The sequence below is a fragment of the Excalfactoria chinensis genome, chromosome 4 (genome assembly GCF_039878825.1).
Source record: "Excalfactoria chinensis isolate bCotChi1 chromosome 4, bCotChi1.hap2, whole genome shotgun sequence".
Taxonomy (NCBI): domain Eukaryota; kingdom Metazoa; phylum Chordata; class Aves; order Galliformes; family Phasianidae; genus Excalfactoria; species Excalfactoria chinensis.
In genome coordinates, this window is record NC_092828.1 from 30,292,927 (window position 1) to 30,312,154 (window position 19,228).

At 38.9% G+C, this 19,228-nt stretch overlaps 1 long non-coding RNA gene across 1 annotated transcript; it reads left to right on the forward strand.

Moving 5' to 3' along the window:
* The first annotated feature begins 10,293 nt into the window (after window positions 1-10,293).
* LOC140252015 (uncharacterized) lies at window positions 10,294-18,690 on the forward strand. Its single transcript, XR_011903515.1, has 3 exons — window positions 10,294-10,386; window positions 16,269-16,335; window positions 17,865-18,690. It is a non-coding gene; the product is annotated as an uncharacterized lncRNA (long non-coding RNA).
* Window positions 18,691-19,228: the final 538 nt, after the last annotated feature.

Here is a 19,228-nt window from a genome sequence, read left to right on the forward strand (position 1 = left end):
TCAGGAAGTGGAAGTCATTCTTAGAAGTGATTTCCCTCGAGGGAAAGTCAGGAAGGCGGGAGTTGGAGGTTGCAGTTCTGACTTAGTGCAATCTGAATGGTTTTTGGCATGGCAAAAAGGGCTGCAGCTGCATAGGACTGGCAATCTGTAGGAGACAATCTAGTCCATCGACACAGGGCACAGAAATGCCTCTTGTTTAGTATTTGCCTGCATTCAAAGACATCCCTTTAGATATCCATGTCATTCTTAGTATTCTTAGTTACACAAACTTTGTCATGTGTAACTTGAGGTCTTTGTAACTCTCAGCTTAGAAGTCCTGGCCTCTGCACTGCAAGGTCTGCCACAGCTGCACAAATTGCGTTTGCTGATGGCAAAAATCATGAAGATGTTTAATAAGAGGATTGTAAGGAGTGTTCTTGCTGCTTCGTACTGCTGAATTTTGATGCTGTTTGTTTGTTTGGTTGGTTATTTGAGTTTAGGCAGAACTTAGTCTTTTTTCTTTGTGAATGAAGCCAGAAATTTCCCAGGTTTTAAATCTGCAAGTGTAATTTAAAATTGGTTGAGAAAGTTCTCTGGCATTCTCAGCAGTCCCCACGAATGTTTTATCTTCACAAACAAAATTAATAAATGAACAGACAAACCCTGAGGGGAAATTAGCAGGAGAAAAAAATAACTGAAAAAATCACAAACCAGAATGGTTTTAAATGGCCATTTTCTTCCCTCTTTGCTTTGCTCTGCGAGGATCTTTACTGAGTTTTCTAAGCTCCTGTGGATGTTATTCTGAATGGATGTCCCAGTGAGAGTGCTGCTTAGCAAATGCACATTTCCCTCCTTTATTGGGTTTGCATTAGTGATAATGAGTTTCTCGTGGAGCTCTTAGAGTTCTTGCCAGAGAGATAAGGCTATCTTTGCTTTGCTCTTGCCATTCATTATAGTTGCTTCAGCTTGGTGGTGTGCCAAGAATAGTTTGGGGATTAGCTGGAGCTGGGCCTATGGGTACACCTGTGTACTCTTGCTAATTTTATGAAAATAGCAAACTTGGAATTATAATTCATTTGTATTAAGAGATATGTATGAGTCCGTATGCCTCAAACCTGCAAATCGTGCAGAAATGTAGGTCTGAAAAATCTGCCAACTCCTCTAATGCAAAAGGCTTGCATAAAATTGACACTTCATTAGAGAGCTATGCCTACATCATTATGCAGAGACAATTTCTTTTATTTCTTTTTTCTTTTTTTAATTTTTTTTCCTGTACTGTTCCCTGTGTGTTGTGTTTTTCTTGGTTCACCTTCTCTAGAGAGATTCTGTAGGGCTATGTATTTTGCAGGGAAGTCTCTTCTTTTGTGCCTATCTAACCGCAGGCAACCTCTGCTTGTCCCACTGGAATATAAGCACAACAGAGAGAAGTGCCTTAATCACAGCAGCTGTGCCTTCTGACAACATCAATGCACACCAAAGTCTAAGCTGAGCCTCCTGCACCCCGTACGGGCTTATGCACAGATGCCTGTGGGATCTAATGCTATCAAAATTCAGCATTACAAAAGGATAATCTACATAAAATATCTAGAAGTGAGAGCAAGTGCTGGCTAGTGAGTGGGCTGTTCAGAAGGGGAAAGTTAATGATCAGTGCTTGACAGCATATTACTCTGACAGATTTTAAACCTTAAAATATAAGGTCCTGGGTAACTTTACAGGAGGGAAGAAATAGGCTGAAGCAACTGGGCTTGTTCAGCTTGGAAAAGAGAAGGCTGCATGGTGACGTCATTGTGGCTTTCCAGTATTTAATGACTTTTTAAACATGAGGAAAATCAACTTTTTACATGGGTTATGACAGGACAAAGGATAATGGTTTTAAACTAAAGGAGGGGAAATGTAGATTTGATGTCAGGGCTAAGTTCTTTACTGAGAGCGTGGCGAGGTGCTGGAACAGACTGCCCAGAGAGGTTGTGCCCCATACCTGCAGGTGTTCAAGACCAGGTCGGATGGGGCTCTGGGCAATCTGATCTAGTACTTGATCTAGAGGCTGGCAGCCCTGTCTGTGGTAGGAGGATTGAAACTTAATGATCACTGAGGTCCCTTCCAACCCAAGCCATTCTATGATTCTATGAAACAGAAATAACTGGAGTCTTCAGCAACTGCAATTTCTACCTCATGAGTTTCAGTACAATACTTGATCCAGTTTCTCATGCTATTCTTCTTTACTAATTTAGAAGCATTATTAAGACAGGCTATATATATATATGTATATATATATATGTGTGTGTGTGTATGTAAATATATGTGTATATATGTATATGTATATATATATACTTGTATAAATACTTGTGTATATATATATAGCATATATATATATACTTGTCAGAAAGAGGGTCTAAAATAAGGGGAAATTACACTGTTTTCCCCTATAGATATTTAGGTTAAGTTACTTATTCTCAGACTGAAATATTCTCCTGTACCTGAAGTTCCTTAATTTAAAGGAAATGTTGCGTTGTTCAGGGTGGAGAGGATGTACATACAATATATGTGTATAAAATGTAGTACATAACCTTCAAAATCTGGGGAGATAGTATTGCCTTTCCAGTAGCACAGATATCTTTCTAAGGTCTGGGCTTCTATTATTGATGATGAGTCAGCCCCTGCTAATTCCATGTATAAAACTTGGAGCTCTAGGAATTCTGCTGTTGTGGACATTTTTTTTGCAGAGCTTTTTATTTCCCAGGCAAAAACTCATTTGCATTGTGGTATTGTTATGTGTTTGCCTTTGATCTCTTACTTTGGATTTCCAAGAGTGAATGCTATTTTTTATTCTGTGTGAATTTACATTGCCCCAGGATATGAGAGCTTTGATTGAACTCACTTAATTGGCTAGTGATGTGAAAAATGGTCTTTTCTATATTGAAAATGAGCTCAAGTAACCCCTTCATGGAGTCCTTGTAACCCACAGTAACTTTCCATGCATTTCTACTGACTCAGAATTACTTTGTGTGGAAGGAGAATGAACAATTCTAATCTCCTCCAGGTTTACAGATAGTGAATTTTGATTTTTCTGTATTCTTTATAGTGATGTCCCAAAAACCCAGAAGATAATTAGCCATGCTCTTCATTCTTGTAATGTCAGCAAAATGATACAATTCCAGTTAAAGCAAAGGAGGTAATTCCAATAGGTATGCTGTACCTCAGGACAGAGTTAATCCACTCTTTGTTTGCTTTCATGGTATTTTGTGTTATAAACTTGGTGAGATTAACTCTCATTTGCACAGAAGCTGTGCTTTTATGGGGAAGAATTTGAATAAGAACAAAATAAAAATTTTAATCCCTTACTACAGCTGGATTTGAAAATGCATCCTGAGGTGCATTAAAGCTGTGTAATTGATCTTCAGGGAAAAAAAAAGCACCCACAAAAACCAAAAAACCCCAAACACTGTGTTGGCATTTATGATACCCTACAACTGCATAATGATTATTTTTTGAATGTTAGAAGAGGGAACCAATAGTGTATATATTATAATTTCAGTATAGAATACCCAATACATTTAAAAATTAAACTTCAGCTCATCAAGTCTGTCATCACCTCCATGTTTCCAGCCATCATTTTTTGTCCTGTCTCACCTTACAGTCTCCCCGTAACATTTTCCTCTACTCACAGTTGCCAAACCCTCAAGGTCTGTAATGAGCAATGTTTTCAACTCATTATTTGAAGACTGATATTTGTAATTCCTAAGTGACAAGGTCCTTGTAATGAGGCATGTGGATACATGTGTTATGGGACAACCACTGCCTAGTTATGTGATTACTATGCCTTTGAACTTCAGTGTTTTTTTGTTTTTTGTTTTTTTTTAACTGAAAAACATAATTAATCTTTCTTTCTAGTCTGTAGTTCTGTTGTTGAACTATGGTAGCTTCATCTTTGTAAGCTGCTTAGTAAGAAGCTTAGAGAGATGAAGCTAGCATTTTTTTACCACACAGTTTTAAATTTCTGTGAAGTATGATAGTTATAGGAAAAAAAATTGTCACGAGCAAGGCCGAGGAAAACAAATTAGTCTTAATTGCTGGGATCTTTAGAAAAGTTGTATGTGTTCACTGCATACTGCTTTAGCTCTAGTGTAGAGTTAGCCTAGTAGGCTGGCAGGGACAGCCAGCATTAATCATTCTCAATTTTGCCATCTGTAACTCATCAGAGTGGTTTTTATTGTGTGTGTTTGGTCAATCTTACTGCTGTTTGTGGCTTTGGGAATGTAATTCCCTGCAAAGAGTGGCTATTGATATTTTCCATGCTAAGACACACATCAAAGATGTTATTTTAGGGTGGTTAGCATAGTTCTGCAAACTCTTGAGCAGACATTCTGTATAATAGAATTAACTTGACAAGCTGGGGCGTTCCACAGTGAAATTCCAGACTGAAACTGAGACAGTCATTTACATCACATCACAGACAGTAAAAGATAATAATCACACACACACACACACACACACACACACACACACACACACACAAGACCAGACTGACTGCGTTCCAGGCATTGTATGCTGTCTGCTTTCATTATGGAGTGACCATTCACCATGGGTGGAAGTATCCAGACTGGAAAAGATGTACACATTGTATCTATTTGATTTCCTTCTGAGGAGGAAAGTCTGGACCCATAGGTTCTGATTACCAAATCATTATCTTTCACGTTTCATTTCTCTGAGCTTAGCAAATAAGATATTGTTCCAGAAATACATAATTTATAAAAGAAAAATCCTGTGTTTATTCCCTGGAATATTAAAAGTAAGTGACTGCAGAAGTTGTCTAGGAGGCATGTCTGCAGGCAGTCTCAAGGATGACCTCCATTCAAACATTTACAGCTTGAGACCTCTCTTGCATATTCAGCAAAATTTTTGCATGCAATTCCTACTAAAACTTTCCTCTCCTTGATTTCCAAAAGTGGGTTGCAGATTTCCATACTTCTACAAGTGTCTTTTTCAGTTAATACTACATGTAACTGGTTTTCCTTTTGTTGTTGTTGTTTTTTAAGCAATTGAGTGTGTCTGTTTAAGTGTTCTCTCTTTTTCTGTTTAGTGTTGGAGATCTATCAAGTGTTTAATTAAAATCAGAACATACAATAATTTTGTCTTTGCTTTATGTAAGTGCTGTCTTCCTTCCTCATGTACAACATAAATTATCATTAATAAAATTGAGAGTCAGACATTAATGAGACGTGTAATATGACTGCAAGTTCACAGAGGCCAGCAAAATGCTGATTTCTTTTTTCATCCTTGATTAAAAGGGAATTGGGATAAAAAAGCTATCACAGTATCAGCTCTGTGCAAGCTCCCTGCATGGACAGGTTGCATTCACACCCTGGCATGTTCCAGAATAGATTTCCTCTGTGTATGAGCCCTTGGATCACTTGACAGGAACAATGTTTCATAAATGCGTGTTTGCATATCTTAATTAAGGGTACACATTGTTGGAGCTGACAGGAATGTCAGGCTCTTTAGATTCCCAGAAATACTCTAAGCTTGACAGTTATGATGCTGGCATTGGCTGAGAGATTCAGATAACTGTTCATAAAAGATGAGTCACTTCTCCTCCTATACAGATTGGTAACATTCCCATAATCAGCATCCACATTTTCCCTTCCTCTGAGAGATTTAAAAAAAAATACTTTACTTTTATTTATTTATTTTTTAAACTTTACAATTCAGAGACACTAACAAACACTTCAATATACAAGGGATGTTGTACTGCTGAGATATACATGGAATTTTATCTCATTTAGGAAAGCTCATGAAGTGCTTAAGTCTTAACAAGCGAATATATTGAAGTGGGAAGGTATCTCATGGTAGAAATAATATCAGTTTTTTGGACACAAGCACAAAAGCTTTAACAGTGATCAAGTCTTGGATTTAAAATAATGCACTCTCTAGCAGAAAAAGGGGTTATTCTGGAGCTTCAGTTAAGTTATATATTACCCACGCCTTCACAGAATAGTTCCCTAACATAGTGTGGTGCCTTTGATAGTTACTCCTCTCCAGTAACATCTTAGTATAAGCAATTAGCATGCAAACCTACTGTCCTTTCTGGATTTTTTATTCAAGTAGTCATTCGTGTCAGATCTACACTACAAGATTTTGTTGGCATGGCTGTTGTTACTTTTACTTAAAACCTGATATCCACAGACTTCCTTTAATCTTTAATTCATAAAAATGCTTTTCTCTGTGTACAATTGCCATTGTAATAGGCTTTTAAGCGAAAGACCCTGTAAGTCTGAGGCCCGCCTACCTACTGGAGCGGGAATAGATGCTAATGAGCTCAGTGAGCGAAATAGAATTATGCCTCATGGGAGACTGTCAGAGAACCTAAATGGAGTGGGTCTGAGGTTTTAGGCACAGGCAGAATGTAATTGCAGCTCTTGGTTCTGAGGAAATGCTTTGAATAGTACAACTAGAACTGAGAACAGAAATGATCTAAAAGCTGCCAGACACTCTGGTTCTAATGATATTGAAGACAGTTTCCAGAATACTTGGAAGATAATTGCTGAAACTGAGCATTTATCTTGGAATGACCATTGGTTGCAGGCTGAGGAGCTGTATAACAGTTCAGTTGTGTCAGCAGTAAATACAGTTCAGTTTTACTGACTTGATGTAAATTTTATACTAGTATTCATTTTAATTAAGGACACTGGAATGGGGTATTTCCCTGGCATAATATATTATAGCAAATTCACAATAGAATTAAAATAGGGATTATGTAAGGACATGTAAGGAGCATCACCTGTTCATTAATTTAGGCAGAACAGAAGGCTATTTAATTAAAAGAAAAATAAGATTCTGGAACAACCTTCCAAATTTTTGTGGTACCTGACTGGTTTTAAGATAGTGATGGGTGTGCTTGTGAGCAGGAATAACTGAGTTACAGTGGTGAAGGTTTATTGCTTTTCTCACATCCCAGTCAGTATCTAAACTTTGAGCCAGTTTAAAGCTTGATTTGCTAGTTGGATTATGTCTAAATTGTATTGGACTCAATTTGTTGGGTATAGTTGCCTATTAACAAACATTAATTTGGAACTGTGGTTTGTGCCAATTCTAGAAGCAGCTAATTATTGCTATCAGAAAGATGAAATCCTCAGTTGATGAACATTTTAGAGTTTGTAGTAAGACTATTTCAAGGGTCACAAGCAGGTAGATTTCATTTTCTTCCCCCCAGTGTAATATTTTTAGCACTGATTCAGACTCATCTGGACAAGAATTTTTCCTTGGAGTAGTGCAATTTTCATTCCTATCTGGGATGCATTGTCAATTCAGAGGCTATTTATTTATTTATTTACTTACTTATTTTCAAGCTTTATTTGACCCAAACCAGAAATACTGCTCTGCAGATGAACAGCATCTTCTTTGTATCAGACAGGAGGTACAAAGCAACCCTACAGTTGCCACAGCAGCATCACAGTGCAGACATGATACATAATGGCTCCCATGCTCCTAGAAGAAAAGGTATTGGCAGTTAAAAAAGAAGTGGGGATGTAATTTTGGGCTATCATCTTGACCTGCTGAGGCCTTCCATGTTCTGCTGCTTTGGTGCTATGTTGATGACTGACTGAAGACAGGCATTTAACACTTAAATTATAGTGGACTTTGCTAACCACGTTTTCCTTTAAGAGCTATACATGAAGCAATAAAAATGCAATTCAAGCCATTCATCCTTCATGGACAGCCTAAATAAGAATCGTGTTTAACTAAATGAATGTGCCTTTTGGCTCCATCTCATGCTGTAAGGCTGGGAAACTGATGCTTCAGAAACTGTCTGCTGGCTGATGTGGCTGAGTGAGCCAGCAATGAGAAAATCAGACAAATACCTATTACTCCAGTATTGTGACAAAATAGAGATCTACAGTTTTGGTGTAAAAGCTGAAGGAAACCACTTCTCTGCATTTTTGATATTCAGAAAACAGGTATTTGTTTATGTTTTTGTGAAGGAGAAGGATGACATCACAGAACTTCTTATCACTTTCTTGTGGATGTATGCTGAATGTTGGCACACTGGTGCTGGAGTTGAACTGAAAAGGGAACTTTTTAAGGTGATGCCCCCAGGATGCCCAAACAGAACTGTTCCAGAGGTGATGAAGGCAGTTAAAGGTGACCTTTAAAGAGGTTAAAAGTCCAATAAATGAGATGTAAGAACTAGAGATTTTGTAAGATAAATTAAAATGGTATTAGATGTCTCCCAGAAGGGACTGGGTGATGAATTGTCAAGTGAGATAAAACCTTTGTTGGCCATGCAATTAAAAGTATCTGAGAAAATGTAGAAGCCAAATCACACAGCTCTTGGTGTGTAATAGCAAGACAGATTGATGAGGTGCTCAATGACCTGGCTGTCATGACTCAGAAAGTTTTTCCAGGAAATAAAGCAGGCGTGGAAGCTACTGGCTGACACTGAGAATGCTAAGATAAGATGCTTTAAGAAGTAAAGAAAGTAAATAATTAGCTCACAAAGAAAGAAAAGAAAGGAGCTTGCTTTCTGTGTGAGTTTTTGGAACACCCGGAGGACTTACCTAAGAGTATATTTTTCCATCCTACACCTATTTTACACTCTATTCATAATCTGCAGAAGGCAGAGGTGAGGAATTGGATTGTTTCAGTTTAAATGATATGATCTTTGAGGAAACTTGGTGATGATTATTTGCTGTAATGGACAAAAAGAGGGATTTCAATAGACAGCCTAAGTGACTCACCTCTGAGGGCGCTGCAGAATTTACCCACAAGAAATCTCATAATCTAAACATTAAATGAATCTGTAATATGCACCTTAGAACTTGCCATCCATCTCAGCTAGTCAGGAAACATTTGAACACTTGAAAGAGAGAGGAAAATATAAATGTAATCTGAACTATTGAAGATGTGAGATGATATTTGTTCCTTACATAGGCAAATGCCCTTGAGGCATTCTAGAGTAGATTGGTAGTGTGCCAATTTCTTGTTTATTGGAATCTAGGGCTAAAGATGAAAAGCCCCAGCAGAATACAAAAGGACTGCTATGTAAGAATACTAAAGGAGACTGCTTCACCTGTGTGAATACTGATGTGAGAGTTTTGCTTGAGAGAAACTGGCTCTTGGTATTCTTTAATGCATGGATTTGTAATCTAACTTATAAAATAGTTGGAAATTTAGCTGTCAGGAATCCAAAATGTTGTATCATCTAAGGTACTCTTGACTAAATTCTTTATTGGAAGTGGGGCTCTGAATGGCAAACATTTAATTACAAACAGTTAAAAATTAGCCATTCTAGCACTTTCCTTAAGCCAATAGAGGAAATTAAAAAAATGAGAATCTGCTAACCACTATTTATTTTGATGGTACACTCGATGGTTGACAGCATGCCAGGATGTACTCTTCATGCAGCCTGCAGTCCTTTTCTGAGAGCAAGAAGAAAACACTAATGAAAGCATTTGGATAATCCAGGTATTGAGGGTAGCAATATAGAGATCTAAGGATGTAGCAGAGTTGGCAAAGTTTGGCAACGAACTGCAGCTTGAAACCTTGCCAGGTCTCCCATTGTTTCTTACTGCACAACTGAGGTATGTGAATAACAGACTTTCCTATTAATCAAACTTCAGAAAGAGCCTAACCTGATTGCAGTGCTGGGTTTATGCTCTTTGCATACATTTGCACTGCACCTGATGTCTGAAGTCTTTTATATAGCATGTAGCCCTGAGGAGCATGCTGCTTTGGCAGATGACAAGAAATTAGCTTGGGCTATATAGCCAGGCTTAAGAGCTCTCACTCCACTGTTACTCAACTGAATACATGCTAACCCAGTAAATCTTTTCCTCCAGAGTTCAGTTTCTGCATTGGACCAGGCCAAGGACAACTTTCACTTCTGAGATGTGACCACAATGTTAAATTGTTTGAGAAGATGCTGGAAAGCCCAAATCCATTCTGGTGATTTGGAGAGGGAAGGAGCCATGTGAGGGAGGAAGCTGGAAGTTGCTGCAAGGTTTGAGGGTTTGATTCACTCTGTATAAGGTCAAAGCTGAAATGGCCTTTGCACATTCAAAATCATGCAGCAGCTGCAACTGTCAGTGCAAGCTCTGTGTATGACCATTAGCAGAAATATTTTATACAGGCCAAAGGATACATGTCAGGTGGCTGTATGGGAAACTGTTAATCACAGCCTGAATCTCTGATTAAGCCATCTGAGGCAAGTGTTGGATCAGCTGCGGGAGCACAGGTGAAGGTAATTTGGCTGTGCTCCTGGAAGGGATGGAGCTTGACTCCACATCTCCTAGATTTCATTTAAGGGCTTGACCACCACTAAGGCTGCATCTCTTTCTGGAGGTTGCTCCTTTGTGGAGTTCTAGTGGCATGCCTCAACATTTTCCATCTTGACTGAAGGCCTCAGAGTTGGTGAGTTTTTCCTATAGATATTCTCTGTCTATCTATTTACCACTATTCTTGTATTATTCTAACTATACATAACTATCTCTACATCATTCCAGCTGTATGTTTGGCAAGCCAGGCAGTGTAGCTGTAGCTACAGTGTCCTTCCTTTGGAGTATGTTTAAGTGGATCAAGGGGAGAAAGTTACCCCCATAGGGAAAATGCTCTGAGGGCAAATTCCAGGATTTATGGGCTCCCCTTACTTTCAAATAGCCACTCTTATTGAACAACTATTATTATTGATAATATTGAACACTATTATTATTCCTACTATACAGTGGCATTTACAGTTTTAAGGCAAGTGGTAACATTTAATGAATTGTTATACAGTATGCATTGTTTATACACTAGCTTTTTAGTTTATAGAGTCTTTGAGAAAGATCAGATGAATTGGAGTAGTATGTTCTTCAGTGTTTTGGGAGCTATAGACTAGAACTGCTAGGCAGAGGAGGAAAGTACAGTATGCAGGAGCATACGTGAGGAAGCAATAATGGACTTTGTTCCAGATAGTATATGGGCTAGTCATCCTTCCTAAAAGCTAAAGGGAAGAGACAGTCATATTCCTTTATTGAACAAGTCAGTGTGAAAACTCAGAAGTCTTTGCCCAGGGTCCTGTGTCATGAATGCATGTATGGGAGACAGAGGAACTCAATTCAACAAGAATTGGATGCAGGGTCAGACTGGTGGCAGACAAGCCTTTATATGGTACGCTAGGCACAGAAGGCAAACAAGAAGTCATAAACATGAATGTGTATTTGAAAAACATTCTTTTCCTGCTTTTTATTTTTCTCTACATAATGAAAAGAGCTAATTTAGATACGTTAGTGAAGATGTCTGTAGGATGCATACGTTTTACTGAAAGTACATGGAAATGATCCAGTAACTGTATGTAGGACTTAGAATTACAATTAAAAACAGAAGAATCCAGAAAAGCTTTTAGATCGGCCAGCAGAATATGTATTTTGTATAAAGCCCTAATAGTTAAGAAAATATATGTAAAAGTTTGTTTTTGAGTCAGACATAACATTTATGTAATGCATTTTCCAGGTGTAACAAAAGAAATGTGCAATGTTGTTTAGCATTTGGGGGGAACCATCTTTATTTCTGGAAAATGCTGATAGGAGTCATCTGTCATTCCTCAGATTTTACTTTTTAACTGTCTATTTATCGGCGTTTGAGGAAAAAAAAAATAGAAACACCTTTCCCTTCTCATCAGTAACCTGCAGACATGTCAAATATTGAGCTTAAATTCTGTGTCACTTCAGTCTTTATCTATGTTTGCAAAGCAGGTATTTTAGCAGCATATATAGCTTTCAGCTAAGATCAAGGTCTCCTAGTGCTACATACTGCATGAATGTCTCATCATAATCCATTCCCTGAAGAGTTCACAACATTTCTAGCGATGGACAGAAGGATACAATGTACTTAAATAGCTATATGTCTGCATAATTTATTTATTTATTTACTTGTTATTATTTGAGTGTGTGTATAATCTGCATTAGTGAAATAGCAAAGCATGGTATTTGGCATGCATTGTGTTAGACCCACTGTGTATTACAATTTTATTTCTGTTAAGTGTGGTTTGGTAGGGAAAGAGCTGAGCTAAGCTGAAAAATAAAAGTAGGCTTTAAATTTTGTTTTCCAAGGTAAGAAAACAGATGGAAGTAGAGTACGCAGGGCAACACCTTGGTGCTCTGAGGAACAATGTATTCTTAATTTTGCCTTTCTACTGGATTAATTGAGTGGTATTTCTGCTTTCCTAATAACTAATAGAGGTGATTTTAATTTTGGGTAACAAAATGGCTCTAAGTTGGAATATAGTGAAAGCTTTTACCATGTCCAAGTTCACAGTGAACAGACACAATGTTGGCATGCTGGCTTGCCATTTCTTCCCTGTTACTTGTACTTGATTACTTAATGATGTCACACATTCTTAAATGGGAATGAGAAGCTCTGCATTTGCAAATGAGGTGGGAAGAGGACCTGACCTATCCACAGCAGAGAGAGCCTCTTAAAGTGCATTTTTTTTTTTTTATTTATTTATTTTTTTTTTTAAGAGAATGCCACTCTGGAGCCTGGAGCCTATAGAGCCTGGTGTTAAAATGCCTGCATTGCTTGCCTATGAGCTCACAGTACAGCTGGCATGCTATCAAGTATCCTGAAGGATATTAGCAGTGGGATTTTAGTAAAAGCCCCTGTGTTTAATAACCAGTGCTGGTTTTAAACAGAAACTTGTCTAGCACAAAGCAGAGGGCAAGAATCTAACAGAAAGCTGATCATTCAAGTCAGTCTTTTCTTATTTCAGTATGTACTTGACTTTGTAGAGCAAAGAGCAAATACTAATTTTTTGCTGAGACAAATATTATTCACAGAGATAGTTCACATTTCACCTTACTATTGAAATTAATTTTGCAGTTTTGTCTTCTGGGTTTTTGAATTTCTGCCTCCTTTTCCTTGTTTTAATCACTCTATATTTAGCTACTAGCCCTCTCTTTTTCCTTGACCTCTGAAGTACTTACCTAACCTCTAAGAGCTCTGTAAAATGTATACCCATAGTGTTTCTCACCTTGACCCTTTGCTGCCAGCTGCTGGCAGTGCAGCCCCATAAGGCTGTCCTCATAGTAACCATAGAAACTATCCACAGGCTGTGGAAAGCCACCAATGAGGCAAAGGAGGGCTAAGTTGTTCAGTTCCTAAAATGGAGTAATAGAATAATAAATGCAAGGATGAGAACAGATCTCCCACTAATTGTCTGGGATGCACACCTAGCAAAGTACAAATGTCAGTGGCACTGTGCATTCAAGTAATGCATACTGAAGAAAATGCACACATTGCTCCAGCTCAGCTCTTTTTACACAGTACTATTATGGGACACCCATAATGCCCCCAGTCTGACCTGTCACTGGACAAGCAGTTAAGGAAGATGACCAATCTCTTGTGCCAGAGAATATTTTAGAGTCGAAACAGATGGGTGGTAGGATGCTTTCTTCTTACTTGAATAGGAGGAACTCTTGTTCCTCTCTGCATTTTCACAGAGTTTTACGAGAAAACTCTGGTTTCGTAAGCAGGGTCGAAGTTGACTTTCTTCAGCTCTGGGACAAAATCCAGTTTATTGAGTAGATGCTAGTTTTCCTGCATCTTTATTCTTTTCACTTTGGCAGTATGCATGTCAAACAACAGGTTTGCTCTGATAGCAATCTATAGGGGTGGTGTCAACGATTACATAAAGCAAGATTTGAAGAGAGGCTGACTGAAAGCTGCAGGCTTGTAAACCTGTAGCTGGTGAAAGCTACAAAAGCTCAGTTGACATCCAAGCTCAATCTTAGCAATTCAGTTTGCTTCTGAATGTGGGTGGGATTTTGAGTGACACTGAAGCAATACAGCTGCATGCCCAGAACACTGAAGAGCTGGAAGCCTTTCCTTGTTTTATATTCCTCTTCTCTTGCTGTCAGACTTAAGTTTCTCTAGTGGTAAGGAGTTGCTAGGAAAATGCACATTTTGCTGGACTTAACAGTGCCTGAGCTTGATAACTTCAATATTTAGTTATCTAGGACTGTAAGAATGTTTAATTAGCAGAAGGGTTAATAAATATAAGGATGTATATATTTAACTGATTTCTTGATGAAAAGTAGTGAAGGGCTTTGAAGGGCAAGACTAGCCTGTGCACCAATACAGAAAACAGTCATAATTATTATTCTAGGTATATTTAGGTTACAGGCAGACATGGGTAAGCCCAACCTGCCTCTGAATCCAGCAGAAGTTGTGAGATTGTACCACCATAGCTGCCAGCTGAGGCAAACATACATACTAACATTTGAAAGAAGATTTAGAGTTCAGGGTTCCTGTGATACTCTAACTGTAGCTGCATGACTTTGGCTGGTGGGGAAAATGAGTAAAACTGCTGGTTTGTGTTACTGTCATTTTGTGATACTGCTTTTTTGCAACCCAGACAGCTGCTTGCTGGCAACTGGGTAAGAACACTGCTTTCCCAGTTCCCATAAGCTGCTGAACAGATGTCAAAGGGTACCCATTCCTACTGGATCCTGGACTTCATCTGAGTCATGAACAACTTTGCATCCTGTTGCCAGTCCTTTGTAACTGCTTATGCCAGATCTTGGCCTCGTTTGTAGCAATTAATTTGGAATTACACTTAGATTTCATCGTGTTTCTTTTCACCTAATTGTATTATAAATGAGACAAGAGTGACCCCTCTCACTCCTAAAAATATTACTATGTTTGTGTAGCCTTTGTGATATAGTTCAGTGAGCCTTATTCAACTTCCTCATGCCTAATGGAACTCAGTAGAAATTGTGATTGTCAAAATAGTTTTATTTTCTTTTGGAATCACTATATTATAATAATAAAAAATATTCAGTAAAGTGAAGTGATTTTTTTGATAAACACTTTTGAATTCATTTCACCTGATCTATAGGACTATGGAATTTAACTTGGAAAAAAAAAAGTTTCTCAGTTTCTAACTGGAAAAAAATATCAGTGGTTTATTAGAAAGAAAAGTATGTTGTGGATGAGATTACTCTGGTGCCATGTTTGTATGAGTGGTGTTTTCACTTATCCAGATCCTGTTGAAAACAACAGATAAATCTAGCTGAATTTAGTATGTTCTGTATGTTACACTGCTTAGTTTTATTCTGAGCATCATCTGCTTGCTGGTGTCTTAGATGCAATTAAATATGTACTTCCTTTTCTACTAAATATAACTCCGGATATAGTACTTTCCATGAGAGATTCTATGCATTATATGGGAATCTCAGATTGTTATTTTCTAGTGATGATGTGATGAGAGAATAGAAAATTGCCCTTCAGTCCTTTTTAGTGTTCATGGTTGAACACAGCGGGTATAAATGAAAGCTACAAATTATGAGAAACATATCCATGGCACATAGGGTTCACTGTTCTGCCTTTGGCAATAGCTAGTGGAAGTAGTTTCCAAAGAGCCAAGGCCATCACAAAGTGTCCTGTAGCAGGTGGTAGTTAGTTTTCATTTTAATTGGCTCCTGTTAGGAGACATTTGGAATAATAGAAAATGTGGAGAGTTGGAGGTGTTATGCTTGTTAACTGAAAACACTAAGCAATTGTAAAGAGGAGTTTAGAGTTCTAAAGTGTTTATCACCCCCTTGGATAGAAGAATTATAACACATAATGTGTTTATGTTGCATAGTGTGCAAGTTTGGAACTCCTCTTGAATCACTGATGTCTGCATGACACCTTTTATTTACAATAAGTAGTACTTCCATTTACAAGAAACTATTTAAAGGGGAGGGGAAAAAAAGATCGCTTCTTTAGCTCTTTTCCCCAGTTTAGAAATCAAACATAGTGCACTAAGTGATGCAGCACACCACCTTTTTGAGCTGGGAGCATGCTCTGGGTGTTGTGCAATTGTTTCTAACATTTTGTGGTAGTGTGAAGTGCAAGTCCAGGAGCAAATTTCTGTGTAACTTTCTTCTTTTTAACTGAAAGAAAAATCAATTCAGGCATTTCTCTATCTACAGAAGACTTTATATTTGTGTGCACATGCTGTTCTTACTGCACTCAGGATTTAAAATTGGATTTGGATTATTAGATGCTACTGAAATAGATATAAATAGCGATAAATATGAAATATGCATGAACTGTTAAGAGAGTAGTATTGGAGCTAGAGAAAACAACTGGAAGAACATCTATGTTGCTTTTTATCAGAAATGTCCTTGGTCAGGACAATTTCTGCTTTTCTCAGAACACTGTATATGTGTTGCATACAGTAACCAAAATGATAGTGATGATCTCAGTACCCTGCCTGCGTAGCTCTTTGGAAACGGGAGAAGGAAATAAACCAACAAATTTTTCTGCAGAGTGGAAGATGATAATGCAAGCAGAGGGAGTTTTCAGCTGCAGAAAGAACAATGGTGGAAACTTACGGTAAGATATTTTCACATGACAGGCTTGAAAAATGAAACAGATGCAAAGTTTACAGCAGGATGTAGAAGGAAATGCTATGTAAGGAGAATCATCTCTTGGGAATACTCCCAACAGAAAGACATCTGGCCTAGGATTAGCAGTCATGTCTGCTGCGTCTGAATAATTTAAAAATATTTGTAATTTATCCTCCTGGCTTCCCAGTTCTTTGTTTCTTTTGTAATGAGCCTATTTTCTGTGTATTCACTGCTACGTTGTCTCTAGAAAGCACGCAACATTGCTATATTGTAATTCACAGGGCACACCAACACCAACGTGGGCTTCCCATGTGCCAGCAGGCAGAGGCAGGAGGACAGCTTTAACAAAGCGCCTTCTTGTGCTGCTTTGGCCACATCCTTTTCTTTTAATTACATCTGTTTTGTATTTTGAATATTTAGATATTTATTTGGAAATATCTATTGACATCATTCTTTTGTTCACAGAAGTTTAATGAAGCACTCCTGACTAGGAAGCTTTTAATCATGTCTAATCTTTATCTCCCTCTTGCATTTTAAACACGAGACTTCTGAATGAACTACCCCAAAATACATATTTTCTCCTTATATTTGGAGACTTCATCTGCAAATTTCATGTCATATCAGTGTTTTTTATGGCGATGCTTGAGTAAATCTTCTGAATTTTCTTTGGAGACGTAAAACATTTATTTTTTACTTCTTCTCCTTACAAGGTTTTCTACTACAGCAGCTCCTTTCCAACATCAGACAGGAATCCATGACCACAGGCAATTCAAACAGGGATGCTAAAAAATGTAAGGAGAAGCAGCATTGTGCAGGCCTTGTCTTATGGCATCTGCTCCAGAAGTGATTGGAGGAGCAGAGATCTCTGTCTATTGAGTGGATTTATTGCCCCAGCCCTTTGGGACTGTTGTCAGCCCTGAGTCAGAGGCCCCTGTTCAGGTGAACGCTGATCCTTGGCATGCAAATTTAAGGCTTTTGCTCATGTGATAGCTCTAGTAGTATTCCACAAACGTAACCTGAATTAAGAATGATGGATTCTTTCTCTTATACTCTGAAAGAATATCATTTATGTCAGGATAGTTTAATTACTGGTTTTTACTTGCAGCAGCTTTTAAGCAATTCTTCTTGCATATAATTGCAAGTTGCATGCTGAGAAGCATGACTTTCATATAAGCACATAGTATTGTACAGGTATGTTTAATCTCAGGGCCTGAAGATACCATCTGTAAATGCTTTTTCTTTGTGGAAAGGGGAGGCTTTCTGCTGCATCACGTTCTCCCCGCTGTAAGGGGCAGAGCTGCGTGGTGCCGCCCGCAGCCCGAGAAAACGGGGGAAGTTCGCCACCTGCAGCTGCTTCTGTAGTATTGCTTCTTTTTGTTGCGTGCGTTTTTTAACGTCTTTTCTGCAAAGCTGCAGTAGGAAACCAAGCGAAGAAATTCTATCTGCATTGCCTGTGGAGGCGTGTGGATTTGATATCGTGTATATGGTCACTTATTACATGTGGGCTCTCCCCAGGTGCAGAGGCGACGCTGAGCACGTCTGGGGCCCGGCAGCCGCTGCATCCCGTCCCTCTGCTCGAGGCGGCGTGCAGCCCTCCTGCTCTGCCCTTACCAGGAGCTGCAGGGCGGCTGCCCTGAGGCCCAGGCAGGGATTAGCCTGGCGGCTGCAGGGGACGAGAGCAGCGGAAACACGCGACACGAAGCAGCCGCCAAGCAGCGGGGTGTGAGCGGTGCGGAGGAAGAGCGAAACTGGTGGGCTTAGAGCGTAGTTCTCCGCCGGAAAGTTTCTCCTCAGTGTGAGAAAGCCGCCAGCTGTGCTCCACCCGTCAGCAGTGGTTTCTGGTATTTATATTAGGTCGCCGTTCTCCGCTTAAAATGTATAAGGGCGTGCCCCACCACCCCAAACCCTCAGAAACAAACCGTCTCCTTCCCCCCAGAACCCAACACAGCCTACCTCAAAACCACCCCTCCCGACAAAACCCTCCCTGAAACAAACGCAAAGCTCCAAAACAGAACTGTACTGTGTCAGGTAGGTGTGCCTGCTTGGAGCTGCAAGATAACGGCAGCATTTCTTTAAAGATTACTTTACAAGCTTCAGTATGGCCAGCTGCAAATTAGATGCATGCTGCCAGCAGCACCTTGTGTGCTGAGAAGCTTTCATGCTTTATTTCAGATGTTTATATCTTTCATTTCTCTTGTAATAAGGGCCCGGGCAATGTAACATCTTAAAACCAATGTGTCAGTATGAAGGCAATTCAGTAGGATTAAAAGACAGTTTACTGGATTAGAAACACGGAAATCTGGAATATTTGTATTTTTGGTTAGGTGAAAAAATTTCTGCTTTAAACCAGTTTAAAAAGTTGATTGTTATTATTATTTTTCCTAAAGAAAACATCAGAGATAGTAAAAAAACCTATTAAAGTAACGTTATTTTCCTTGTTTTCCTTTGCTTTTGCTTCAACTTTTCTGTAGCTTAGAAATGAAGTGATGAGTAGACAGGAAACTACTGCAGAGACCCTGAAGAGGGCAATACATTTGTGCACAAATCTCAGCTGGAATTGAATTTAGAGTTAGGTATTGCTTCATTCAGAGATGGACAGATTCAACAGTTAACTTGTTCTGCCTCCTCCCAGGAAGCACTCAAGGCCAGGCTGGGTGTAGCTGTGAGCATCTTGGTCTACTGGGAGGTGTCCCTGCCTGTAGCAGGGTGGTTGGAACTAGGTGGTCATGAGGGTCCCTTCCAACCTAAGCCATTCTATGAAAATAAAGAAAGTGCTGTTCAGCAACCAGAATTCAGGGGCTAGAACACTGGTAAATTCACAGTAATAGCAAAAAGACTGTTAATGTTTGAAATGGGGTGTTCTCAGGATGGTGATAATC